This window comes from Oncorhynchus tshawytscha, linkage group LG02, assembly GCF_018296145.1.
Source record: "Oncorhynchus tshawytscha isolate Ot180627B linkage group LG02, Otsh_v2.0, whole genome shotgun sequence".
NCBI classification, from domain to species: Eukaryota; Metazoa; Chordata; class Actinopteri; order Salmoniformes; family Salmonidae; genus Oncorhynchus; species Oncorhynchus tshawytscha.
The window spans coordinates 19,939,488-19,951,578 of record NC_056430.1 but is presented as its reverse complement, the minus strand read 5'-3'; the positions used below and the strand labels follow the sequence as shown (position 1 = coordinate 19,951,578).

General features: G+C 43.6%; 1 protein-coding gene across 3 annotated transcripts in view; it reads left to right on the top strand.

The window, feature by feature from the left end:
• Positions 1-1,128: 1,128 nt before the first annotated feature.
• The window catches only part of LOC112220078 (caM kinase-like vesicle-associated protein), a 96,459-nt gene continuing 85,496 nt past the window's right edge, over positions 1,129-12,091 (top strand). For 2 of the 3 annotated variants that reach the window (XM_024381694.2, XM_024381688.2), the window contains exon 1: positions 1,129-1,386. The gene's annotated coding sequence lies outside the window, so the exon portion shown is untranslated. The remainder of the gene's footprint in view (positions 1,387-12,091) is intronic. The other variant, XM_024381677.2, reaches the window with a different exon arrangement.

The following is a 12,091-nucleotide window of genomic DNA, read 5'->3' as shown; positions in this document are numbered from 1 at the left end:
GACTTAAAGGGGCAATACTTTGATATCTTGTTTAAAGGACAAATTCACAGATGAAACAATAACAAAACGGGCCCCACCTCTGTTTTGGTGAAATGCTGATGGGCCTGGAGAAATATTTAACAAATTCTTATTTACAATGATGGCCCAACCCAGACGATGCTGGGTCAATTGTGTGCCGCCCTATGGGGCTCCCAATCATGGCCGGATGTGATTCAGCCTGGATTCAAACCAGGGACTGTAGTGACACCTCTTGCACTGAGATGCAGTGCCTTAGACCACTGCGCCACTCGGGAGCATTAACAGACAGAGCTATGGATGCAAGGTTAAATAAAACATCTGAGAGTGGTTGCATTTCTCCAGGTCCATCCCTCAGTATTTTACCAAAACAGAGGCGGGGCCCGTTTTGTTTTTGTTTCATCTGTGAATTTGTCCTTTAAACATCTGCATATTATCAAGATATCAAAGTGTCACCAACAAAAAGGTAAACAATAGGCCAAGAGCAAATGCAGCATATGGCATTAATTTTTCACATGTATATAACACTTTTCAGTAGTGCTCAAAGCATGTCATTCCATGAGCTCAGCATTTATGTTTCAACTCGAATCAATGAGCTCAATCAGTCCTCCATGACAACAAAATCATAAACTACAGAGTAGGCCTGGCTAATAAATCCTTCGTTTTTGGGTTATGCTCAGGTAAAACAATTTGGCTAATCTATACTTCCCTATTTCTAAATCCTATTCTTGAAGATCAAGGGCTATAATATTTATTGGAATGACTGTAATTCTGATAGACTTTGATTTTTATTATTACATGTAGTAGAAAGTGATGGGTTAGAATAAGCCTACCTAACAACCCATAAAGTAACTTTTAACATCCATATATAGCCAGCTATGTAAACTTTAACATTGATTTATCCTGCAATAGATTTCGTCGAACTGGTAACACACATTTATTCTTCTAATGGCTCATAAGGAGATAGTAATCTAAAAGTAACTGAATGGGTAATACAAAAGTGACGTTACCGATTACAATTTTGGACAGGTAACTAGTAACTGTAAAGAGTTATATTTAGAAAGCAACCTACCCAACCCTGAATGTACGACTCCCATTAGATTTAAATCAGATGAACTCGTTCTAATTCGCTCCACTATGCCCCCCACTCACGCGTGTTCCATCCTCTTGTGCATACTTTAATTCCGCCTCTCATTCCCTCCCGAGCTGAACTCGACGCGCGAGGCACAACCGATGGTACACAGGAGCGCTGGAATTTCCCTAGAAAAAAGTACTAAGTAGAAATAGCGTCATATTTGCAGTTACACCCTAATGTGAACAGTCGAGTGGAAAAAGTCACGGGATTCTACGTTTGAGAAATTTGCTGATAAGGTAAATTCACCCATTTTGAGTTGTCTATCAGGGAGTTGAGCTCACTAATGAATTTTCTCTGTTCCCCACTGAAATATTTTGTAAAGCTGATAACTACTTTTGGATGCATAATGTGTTTATTTGGGAATCGTAGCCTATTCTTTATCCGAAAATAACTTTTTTTCAAACACATGTTAATTATATTGAATGGCCTATGAAATCTAACTAGGTTAATAGTGCTGTTATTTCATGTTTATAGCCTAATACTTCCGATTTTTGCTGATAAAGTGAAGGAGAACGATGCACCAGAATGTACGCATTATGATAGACTAGACTGCTCGAAACTGTTTGCTGTCAAATTGATATTTACCATGCTCGCCTATTGTAAACGACGCGCACGGCACTGTGTTTGAACAGCCTAGTGAAGCACATCGTGAAGTAGCCTATACTTTTGTAAATCTGAGTGCTACAATTTCGTCAATATCTCTGTTGCAAAAAGTTATATAGCCTAATAAACAGCATCGCACCTTACCCCTGAGTCCAGGTTGAGATGTTCTGTCTCTAGGCTCTTTACTTCACTCCGTTTTATATTTAATAGCCAAATGCAGGCAGATGAGAAAATGTCATATGAATGCAGAATAACCAGTGGCATGTTCAGATGTAGACTATGAACTTTTTGGCACACCGTCCAACAACATCACAACTCACTCTACCAAATCAAAAGCAATCTCTTAAATGCTATAAGATCTAAATCCTCACTCAACAAACATCCCCTTTTATTCAGGAAACCTGTTAGATGTAAAAACCGGCACACTCCAATTAGTATGAAATGTTATGTTTCGTATTGTTTTTATTACGGTGTGGACGTCCCTCATCAGTTTGTATGATATGTTTCGAATTGCAATTTCTTACAATGTTACGAATTTGCGAACCATATACAGTGGGGCAAAAAAAGTATTTAGTCAGCCACCAATTGTGCAAATTCTCCCACTTAAAAAGATGAGAGAGTTCTGTAATTTTCATCATAGGTACACTTCAACTATGACAGACAAAATGAGATTTTTTTTCTCCAGAAAATCACATTGTAGGATTTTAAATGAATTTATTTGCAAATGATGGTGGAAAATAAGTATTTGGTCACCTACAAACAAGCAAGATTTCTGGCTCTCACAGACCTTTAACTTCTTCTTTAAGAGGCTCCTCTGTCCTCCACCTCGTTACCTGTATTAATGGCACCTGTTTGAACTTGTTATCAGTATAAAAGACACCTGTCCACAACCTCAAACAGTCACACTCCAAACTCCACTATGGCCAAGACCAAAGAGCTGTCAAAGGACACCAGAAACAAAATTGTAGACCTGCACCAGGCTGGGAAGACTGAATCTGCAATAGGTAAGCAGCTTGGTTTGAATAAATCAACTGTGGGAGCAATTATTAGGAAATGGAAGACATACAAGACCACTGATAATCTCCCTCTATCTGGGGCTCCACACAAGATCTCACCCCGTGGGGTCAAAATGATCACAAGAACGGTGAGCAAAAATCCCAGAACCACACGGGGGGACCTAGTGAATGACCTGCAGAGAGCTGGGACCAAAGTAACAAAGCCTACCATCAGTAACACACTACGCCGCCAGGGACTCAAATCCTGCAGTGCGAGACGTGTCCCCCTGCTTAAGCCACTACATGTCCAGGCCCGTCTGAAGTTTGCTAGAGCATTTGGATGATCCAGAAGAAGATTGGGAGAATGTCATATGGTCAGATGAAACCAAAATATAACTTTTTGGTAAAAACTCAACTCGTCGTGTTTGGAGGACAAAAAATGCTGAGTTGCATCCAAAGAACACCATACCTACTGTGAAGCATGGGGGTGGAAACATCATGCTTTGGGGCTGTTTTTTATCTGCAAAGGGACCAGGACGGCTGATCCGTGTAAAGGAAAGAATGAATGGGGCCATGTATTGTGAGATTTTGAGTGAAAACTTCCTTCCATCAGCAAGGGCATTGAAGATGAAACATGGCTGGGTCTTTCAGCATGACAATGATCCCAAACACACCGCCCGGGCAACGAAGGAGTGGCTTCGTAAGAAGCATTTCAAGGTCCTGGAGTGGCCCCAGTCTCCAGATCTCAACCCCATAGAAAATCTTTGGAGGGAGTTGAAAGTCCGTGTTGCCCAGCAACAGCCCCAAAACATCACTGCTCTAGAGGAGATCTGCATGGAGGAATGGGTCAAAATACCAGCAACAGTGTGTGAAAACCTTGTGAAGACTTACAGAAAACGTTTGACCTCTGTCATTGCCAACAAAGGGTATATAACAAAGTATTGAGATAATCTCTTTTTATTGACGAAATACTTATTTTCCACCATAATTTGCAAATAAATTCATTAAAAATCCTTCAATTTTTTGATTTTCTGGATTTTTTTTTCTCATTTTGTCTGCCATATTTGAAGTGTACCTATGATGAAAATTACAGGCCTCTCATCTTTTTAAATGGGAGAACTTGCACAATTGGTGCCTGACTAAATACTTTTTTGCCCCACTGTATGTTACACATTTGTTGTGGCTGTTAGCTAGGTAGCTAACGTTACTTAAGCCAGGGGTTAGGGTTAAGGTTAGGAGTTAGGTTAAAGTTAGGGGAAGACTTAGCTAACATTTTAAGTAGTTGCAAAGTAGATAAAAGTAGTAAGTAGGTGCAAAGTTGCTAAAATGCTAAAGTTGTTCGTGATGAAATTTGAATATGCAACCTTTGGGTTGCGAGACCTTCGCGTTACACGCCAACCCTACCACCCTACTTTTGTTTTTGCCTTAAGTAACCTTCTGTCTTATGTAACTGTAACAGTATAGCTTCCTTCCCTCTCCTCGCGCCTACCTGGGCTTGAACCAGAGACCCTCTGCACACATCGACAACAGCCACCCTCGATACATTGTTACCCATCGCTCCACAAAAGCCACAGCCCTTGCAGAGCAAGGGGAACAACTACTTGAAGGTCTCAGAGCGAGTGACGTCACCGATTGAAACACTATTAGCGAGCACCCCGCTAACCATTTCGCATCGGTTACACTCACCACCCTTTTGACGACCTCCTTTTCAGCAGCAACCAGTGATCCAGGTCAACAGCATCAATGTAACAGTATAACTTCCATCCCTCTCCTCAACCTGGGCTCGAACCAGGGACCCTCTGCGCACATCGACAACAGCCACCCTCGAAGCATCGTTACCCATCGCGCCACAAAAGCTGCGGCTGGGGATGGGCCTGGAGACCTTTATTTAACTAGGCAAGTCAGTTAAGAACAAATTCTTATTTACAATGATGGCCTACCCCGGCCAAACCCGGACGACGCTGCTTAGGCTGTGAGACCAGGCTATTTCCCAATCAACCTCCTCATGGTGCTGATGCTGCGAACTGTGCAGCGATGCTGCATGCTTATCAAAAGACAGCACTTATGGGCCTCCTGAATGGTGCAGCGGTCTAAGACACTACATCGCAGTGCTAGAGGTGTTACTACAGACCCAGATTTGATCCTGGGCTGTATCACAACCGGCCGTGATGGCGAGTCCCATAGGGCGGCGTACAATTGGCCAAGCGTCGTCCTGGTTAGTGGAGGGTTTGGCCGGGGGGGGGGCTTTACTTTGCTCATAGCATTCTAGCGACTCTTTGTGGTGGGCCAGGCGCCTGCAGGCTGACCTCCGTCGTCAGTTGAACAGTGTTTCCTCCGGCTCATTGGTCGCTTCTGGGTTAAGCAGGCAGGTGTTAAGGGCAGCCATATAGCACAGCTTCAACACCCGTGAAACAGTTGCATAAAAGTTTTTACGTTTGTTAAGCCACTGACAATATATAGCATATTTAAACAGTGTATATATTATTTTTTTCTTTAGGAAAGTGAGCACTTTCTGTCTCCATGATAAGAACAACTGGGAAGCTGATAAAGAATGAGAAGTTTAACACTCAGGCGGTCATCAAGCAGTCATCCCAATGACTGACACTTCCATTTATGCCGTGGCAGATTATTTTTAGAATGACTCCTACAATCAGTCATGCTATTAATTTTCAATACTTGTATTGTGTAATGCTTGACTATTTCTGGCCACACATTCCAGTTGATATAGTACTATCAGTCATGCAACTTTTTATTTTTTATGTAATTAATGGGACTTGCAATAGCAAATGTCCCATTCTAAATCTTTGTCATATTTCTGACTTGTTATTATTTAACAGCCTGCTCCTTTTACACCATTTAACCAAAAAAATGTAATTCACACTTTAAAATGTATAGACCTGTCTGGAATAGTGTGCTTACACAACTTTTTGTTATGTTTTATACTTTTTAAACTATTAAGCTTTTTGTGCTTTTTTGTTGTTACGGTTTTCTAGGTGTGAAGGAGAGTCGGACCAAAATGCAGCGTGTAGATTGCGATCCATGTTTAATGAACAACGTAAACACGAATTAAAACAAACACTACAAAACAAAGAACGTAATGAACGAAACGAAAACCGAAACAGCCTATACTTGTGAAAACTAACAACGATAGGAACAAGGACACTAAGGACAATCACCCACGACAAACTCAAAGAATATGGCTGCCTAAATATGGTTCCCAATCAGAGACAACGATAAACACCTGCCTCTGATTGAGAACCACTCCAGACAGCCATAGACTTTGCTAGATAACCCCACTAGCTACAATCCCAATACATACACACCAAAACCCCAAGACAAACACACCACAATACAAAAACCCCATGCCACACCCTGGCCTGACCCAATACATGAAGAAAAACACAAAATACTTAGACCAGGGCGTGACAGAACCCCCCCAAGGTGCGGACTCCCGAACGCACCTCAAAACAATAGGGAGGGTCCGGGTGGGCGTCTGTCCATGGTGGCGGCTCCGGCGTGGGACGTGGAACCCACTCAGTCAATGTCTTAGTCCCCTCTCCTCGCGTCCCTGGATAGTCCACCCTCGCCACCGACCATGGCCTAGTAGTCCTCACCCAGAAACCCACTGGACTGAGGAGCAGATCGGGACTGAGGGGAAGCTCGGGAGAGAGAGAAAGCTCGGGAGTGAGAGAAAGCTTGGGAGTGAGAGAAAGCTCAGGCAGGTAGGTAGATCTACCAGATCCTGGCTGGCTGGTGGTTTCAGCAGATCCTGGCTGACTGGCAGATCCTGGCTGACTGGCGGATCCCGGCCGACTGGCAGTTCTGGCAGATCCCGGCTGACTGGCAGATCTGGAAGATCCCGGCTGACTGGCAGATCTGGAAGAGTCTGGTTGACTGGCAGATCTGGAAGAGTCTGGCCGACTGGCAGATCTGGAAGAGTCTGGCCGACTGGCAGATCTGGAAGAGTCTGGCCGACTGGCAGATCTGGAAGAGTCTGGCCGACTGGCAGATCTGGAAGAGTCTGGCCGACTGGCAGATCTGGAAGAGTCTGGCCGACTGGCAGATCCTGGCAGACTGAAAGATCTGGCTGCTCCATGCTGACTGGCGGCTCTGGCTGCTCCACGCTGACTGGCGGCTCTGGCTGCTCCATGTAGGCTGACAGCTCTGGCGGCTCCTTGCAGACTGGCAGCTCCTTGCAGACTGACAGCTCCGTGCAGACTGACAGCTCCTTGCAGACTGACAGCTCCTTGCAGACTGACAGCTCTGGCTGCTCCATGCAGACTGACAGCTCTGGCTGCTCCATGCAGGCTTGCAGCTCTGGCTGCTCCATGCAGACTGACAGCTCTGGCTGCTCCATGCCGGCTGGCAGTTCTGGCTTCTCCATGCAGGCTGGCATCTCTGGCTGCTCCATGCAGGCTGGCAGCTCTGGCTGCGCTGAACAGGTGGGAGACTCCGGCAGCGCAGGAGAGGAGAGAGGCTCTGGCTGCACTGAACAGGCGGGAGACTCCAGCAGCGCTGTAGAGGAGAAAGGCTCTGGCTGCGCTGAACAGGCGGGAGACTCCAGCAGCGCTGTAGAGGAGAAAGGCTCCGGCAGCGCTGAACAGATGGGAGACTCCGGCAGCGCAGGAGAGGAGAAAGGCTCCGGCAGCGCTGGAGAGGCGAGGCGCACTGTAGGCCTGATGCGTGGTGCTGGTACTGGTGGTACTGAACCAAGAACACGCACAGGAAGCCTGGTGCGGGGAGCTGCTACCGGAGGGCTGGAGTGTGGAGGTGGCACAGGATGGGCTAGACCGTGAAGGCGTACTGGAGATCTTGAGAGCAGTGCTGGCACAGGACGTGCAAGGCTAGGGATGTGCACAGGAGGCCTGGTGCGTGAGGCTGGCACCAACTTCACCAGCCGACTAACACGCACCTCAGGACCAGTATGGAGCGCTAACCCAGGTGCCATCAAATCCCTGACACGTTCCATCGGGCGAATTCCATGCAAAAAGCACCAACACAGCAACTCCCTCATTTCTCTCTCCTCCAATTTCCCCATTAACTCCTTCACAGTCTCTGTTTCGCTCACCTCCAACACCGGCTCTGGTTCTGGTCTCCTCCTTGGCTCCTCACGATAAACAGGGAGAGTTGGCTCAGGTCTGACTCCTGACTCTGCCACACTCTCCCTGAGCCCCCCCCCAATAAATTTTTGGGGCTGACTCTCAGGCTTATTTCCGAGTCGCCGTGCTGCCTCCTCATACCGGCGCCTCTCCGCTTTCGCCGCCTCCAGTTCTTCTTTGGGGCGGCGATATTCTCCAGGCTGAGCCCAGGGTCCTTCTCCGTTTAGGATTTCCTCCCATGTCCAGAAATCCTTATAGCGCATCTCCTCTTTGGGCTGCTCCTGCCTGTTGACACGCTGCTTGGTCCGTTGGTGGTGGGTGATTCTGTTACGGTTTTCTAGGTGTGAAGGATAGTCGGACCAAAATGCAGCGTGTAGATTGCGATCCATGTTTAATCAACAAAACGTATACACGAATTAACACAAACTCTACAAAACAAAGAACGTAATGAACGAAACGAAAACCGAAACAGCCTATACTTGTGAAAACTAACGATAGGAACAAGGACACTAAGGACAATCACCCACGACAAACTCAAAGAATATGGCTGCCTAAATATGGTTCCCAATCAGAGACAACGATAAACACCTGCCTCTGATTGAGAACCACTCCAGACAGCCATAGACTTTGCTAGATAACCCCACTAGCTACAATCCCAATACATACACACCAAAACCCCAAGACAAAACACACCACAATACAAAAACCCCATGCAACACCCTGGCCTGACCCAATACATGAAGAAAAACACAAAATACTTAGACCAGGGCATGACATTTGTCCATCTTCATTCACTTTAATGTGACTTTTTTAAACATTCTACTGCTCCACATTATTAAAACGTCACATGACTTCCAACATTCCATTCACTATGAACAATGCAACTTTTGATACAAACCAGCTACTTTGACCACTTTCCAAACAAGTTAGACAAACAGTTATTTATATGAAATCTTACGCTACTTCTCTGCAATTGAAATATGAAATCAGAATCAAAATAAATATTTCCATTCTTACAAATATAGCTGTTTTAGTAACAGCATAAAATAAACATCTCCAATTAAAAAAAAAAAATGAAATTCTGTCCACTTTCCCAAGAAGTTAGACAAAAAGTTAGCGCGTATAAAATCTTCTTCTACTCTGCTATTCACTTTCCCAACAACAAGTTTGTGTTTGAAATCTTAATCTAATTTTCTGCTATTACAATCTGAAATCGGATCAGAAATATCTTCTAAGGTTTTATGAAGTCTTCCTCTTCTTCTCTGCGTCTCAAATCTGAAATAAGAATATAAATAACTTCTACCAATCAAGTGGTTCAACTACCACAACAATTATTTTAAACAGGTAAATCAAGTCCCAGAATCTGGGGATTTAGAGACATAGTCTCTAATTAGAGATCTAGTCTCTAATCCAAAATCAATATAGTTATGGACTGTCATACATTAACACATTTTCTTTTTCATTGATTTATTTGGAGAGATTCCCATAACCACTATGACGTTCTGCATTATCATATTCTTAGACACAAGTTAATATGGATGACAAATTCAATAATTAACCCATGACAATTAGCCTCCAAATCTATTGCTACAACCCTGTGAGGTAGCTAACAGGGATGTGAGATCATAAACTAGCTATTTTTTTATTGCAGCTGGTGAAGCACAATGACGTTACACATTAAGACCATGCTCATTGAAATTAAATGACGCTGGGCACAAGGGCTGCGGCTGCTAGTAACTGGAAGGACACACACACACAACTCTGAAATCCCCTGGTTGAAATTATCTCGTTTGCCTATATACTGATTTTTGTTTTGTCTGGAGTTTTACACATGAAATAGAATGCACTGTGAATACATTTCTGCACTATACGGTCATTCCTCCATATGCTGAGTCGCTAAGGAGTAGACTGTGGGGGCTTTTAAGATGGAGCATCGGCATGTAGCCTAGATAGTGTTTAGCAGCATGGGATACGTGCCTCATGAGTAACCAGAAGGGGTCCAGCTCTAGACCCCAGGTGGCCTCTGAACAGCAGCAGCCGCCGCTGCTGTAAACAGGAACAGGAACAGACTAGCACATTACTTCACAGTTTGTACACAATTAGATCTCCGGGGAACATGGCTGGGTAATTTGGCAGTAACGGAATTACGCTGAGACTCAGATTTTTCACTTTAAAATGTATGCCAAACAAAAAACATTGATTTAAAAGTTTAACTAACCATACAACTCTATGCACAACACAGGAGGTTGCTGGCACCTTAATTGGGGAGGACGGGCTTGTGGTAATGACTGGAGCGGAATTCGTGGAATGATATCAAATAAATCAAACATATGGTTTCCAGTGTTTGATGTCATTCAATTTACACCTTTCCAGCCATTATTATGAGCTGTCCTCACCTCAGCAGCCTCCTGTGATGCACAATGACTACTTTGAACAATTTACATGGAATTGCCCGGCTCTCAGTTATTAAGATTGGGTCTCCCCACGCCTCTGTATGACTTGTTTGTGTGTGCGCTTTTGTCCAAAGTCTATGTGCATGTTTGAGAGATGTGAACATAAACAGTTACTAAAGCAATGTTGGCTCTAAAAAGTTATGATGTGATTGTCCTTGTAATATATTAGCACACTGAGGCAGGGATATGGGTAAAAGAACAATGTTCATGTGATGTCATGGGTCAAGTGCAAGTACAGATGATCACATGCAGTAGGTATTTACAGCGCCACCTTCAGGCACTCCAGGTAAGTACATGTACATAGAGTACATGACATCTCCCTTTCTTTAGATAATTTTTTTTCAAAACAATGTTTTCTTTCAACTCAGTGTTTCACAGTGCAAACAATAAACATAGCTTTTTTCTTCATAACATAGATATCCCAATTGTCATGTTATTATTAATGTTTTTAAAAAACTTTTTTCTCAATAGTTTGTTTGAACTATAAACACTGACATCATTTTCAGTATAGTCTTTCTGTGCTGGTAATGTTTTGGCATTCTGATAGGTCTTCTATAACAAGTTGCATTCACTGTTGTGTCAGTGTTTACATTGTTGGTTTCTATTGTTTGCTTTGGTGTTGTTGGTGTTGGAGAACACACGGGTGAGTAGTTTTCTGGCTGACACTTGTTTCAGGTTCTCTTTCCACCGGATAAGGTACATCCATTATGGTTTCTCTGTGTGTGTGTTATTTCATGTGTTTTTAACTGGTGTTCCTTCTGTAGATTCTCTCGTTTGGTGTTTGTACTATGTATGAACTTGGCTGGTCATGTATTCCAAGTACAGTTGCTGGTTGCCATTTGTTATCTTGTCTGATCCTGACTGGTTATCCTTCCTTCATGGCCGAAAGCTTACATGTGCCTTGGTCAAAGTAGTGTTTTTGTCTCTGTTGTCTGCTTGTTGTGTAGGTCAGGGTGGCAGAGTAGCCTAGTGGTTAGAGTTTTGGACTAGTAACCGAAAGGTTGCAAGATCAAATCCCTAAGCTGACAAGGTATAAATCTGTTGTTCTGCCCCTGAACAAGCAGTTAACCCACTGTTCCTAGGCCGTCATTGAAAATAAGAATTTGTTCTTAACTGACTTGCTTAGTTAAATAAAGGTTTAAAAAAATTGTGACAATACTTGACATGCTGATAGAGTCCTGGCTTTAACAATCTCGTTGATGTCTGAACTTTGTCTTCAGCCTCCTTCCCATTAGTAGCTGTGCAGATGAGACCTACTGTTTCTGTACTCAAGTAGAGCTATGTAAGGATCTCTGTTGCGTTTTTCAACAGGTTCTACAATCTGAACTGCTCTCTCAGCTTGGCTGTTTGACTGTGGAAATCTAGGGCTCGACGTGAAATATTTGAACTCAGGCGCACAGCTTGAGAATAGTCCTCGTTGAGAAAGATATACGTACCTCTCAAGTTATTTGCTCTTTCCAGAACAGCTACAGTGGTTCGTCCTTTAAAAATTGCAGCGTACTGCAGCACAGCTTGCATGGTGCCGCAGAATTCTATGGCACGTTATTTAAGTGTCAGCCATTGTTGCCATTAATGCAAGTAAGTGCTAGTTTGACTATCAGAGGGAATCTTTGAGAAGCATTTGATAGCCTTCAATTGTGTCTGCATTTGAGAATGTAAAACCTTTTTTTGTAAGAACATAGTATATGGGACTGATTCTAAGAAATTTTGCTTAATTAATTTGAATAATATTATGGTGTTTCTATTCCAAGAAAGACGAAAACCCCCCTGGGTTTTTGCAGTACAATGTGA